The following is a 1885-nucleotide window of genomic DNA, read 5'->3' as shown; positions in this document are numbered from 1 at the left end:
AAAATATTAAAATCCCAATCTCTTCATTTTATTTCAAAGCAGATAGAGATATAAATAGAACCGCCGAAGTGTTCCGACCGGCAATCGTGTACCTTCGATTTTTCAAAATCAGAAGAGGAGAAATGGGTTGCGCGCGCAACCCAAGCATTTATATCGTCTCCTACCTTATTCACACGGACATAGACGTGTGATAGTATTGGACCATGTCTGGTTTCAGATCTGGGATCCCTGCTGTCACTCCGTGCCATGCCAGAGTGAGCCTTTATATAGCGGACTCCACGTGGGCTTTGCGTGAGTCATGATCTAAGAATACTCGGTCTAGCCATCAGCTCCCCTAATTTCGTACCCATTCGCACTCCACCACTTCTAGCCCTTTTGGTTACCATAGTAACCGTTAGCGTCTCGGTCTTCACTCAACGGATTTGAAATCATGAATTATGGCTACATTGTAAATCAATGTCAGTACCTGTGAAAGTTCTCAATATACAAATAAGGTGCAAGAAGCGAACACTGCTGACGCTATCCGTTTGTGAAAGCGCGCCGTGTTAAGATTAACTTTGTGAAAATTGTAGTGGTGTTTCTTTTGAAAATACAAATTTTAAAGTGAATCTAACGTGCCCATCCGGAGCGGATAAATATTTTCGTGCAAGCTAAAGTTGCATTATTTGCATTATACATATTGGTAAGTGTACTTTATTAAGTATACAAGGTAGCTGTCATTATAAACATAACCTATTATGTTAATTTCCACATTTTTGATAAATGAATGAAACTGTGTTACAATGATGCAGATAAATTTTTGAAAGGGAAATCAATAGGTTGTTAACGTCTGTTGTTGTTGTTAAAACATGAAGAAGGTACGTATACACATCTCTTTTTCAGAAGTTTTGTCATGGAAAGTATAATGCTCGAAGAAAAATGTTAGTTTAGTTTGTTTTTGCACACTATTTTATACTTTGCGAAATACATTTATAAATAGTTCTTCACGCGATATTTTGCTAAAAAAGGAAGGGCACAATTAAAAATAGAAAGTCACGAAAAGTTTTAGTTAAAAATTAGACTAATTATTAATACAGATGTAGTCTCAATGGTATGATGATTGCACGTTTATTTCTCTTGTAAAATTAATTCCATTGCATATTATTGCAGATAACAATGCCAAACATGTGTGCAGCTGACGGTTGTGTCAATCAAGTGAAGAAAGACAGATATTGTCATAATACAGCATATGATATCGATATTTTGCATTTATTTATTTCTACTTTGATCCCGAAAACAATATTCTTTTTTCTACTTAGGTGATGATACTTCATTTCATTCGCGTTAAAAGGTACAATTCCTCAGGTGCATTGAGAGGTTATGTTATCCATATTTCTAAGTATTTCTTCTATATTGCAAGTTAAACGTTATGTATTTGTTTATATTATAGATTAGGCATCTCAAAAATTGCATTATTTTCAAACTAATTTAATTTATTTATAAACTGTATAATTTCTTTATCTTTTACATACAATCTTCGCTCACTGTGGAGGTGACTGTTAACTCGAATAAATCAACAACTATTTAACAAAACAATTAATTATTTATTAAACAACTACAACTTTTTAGATGCTTACAAAGAGTGACGCGTAATTGAGGCGTACGGAACGACAGCCGAACTATTACTGAGTGCCAACCCTGTTGGATCCTCAGTCCCCATCTGTAGGGGTAATAAAATTGACATCTTGTTGTTCAAATATTACGTAGGCATTTTTACCTGAATCTGAGAAAATAGTTTCAGAGTGGAAAGATCTTAAGCTCCAAAACTCAGAAAAACAAATTTACCTTGATTGAAATACATAAAACCAGAAATGAAAAGTTGAGATTATTCAAACAGTAAAAATAC

The sequence above is a fragment of the Belonocnema kinseyi genome, chromosome 3 (assembly GCF_010883055.1).
Source record: "Belonocnema kinseyi isolate 2016_QV_RU_SX_M_011 chromosome 3, B_treatae_v1, whole genome shotgun sequence".
In the NCBI taxonomy this organism is placed as follows: Eukaryota; Metazoa; Arthropoda; class Insecta; order Hymenoptera; family Cynipidae; genus Belonocnema; species Belonocnema kinseyi.
Note: the sequence above shows the minus strand (reverse complement) of the source record.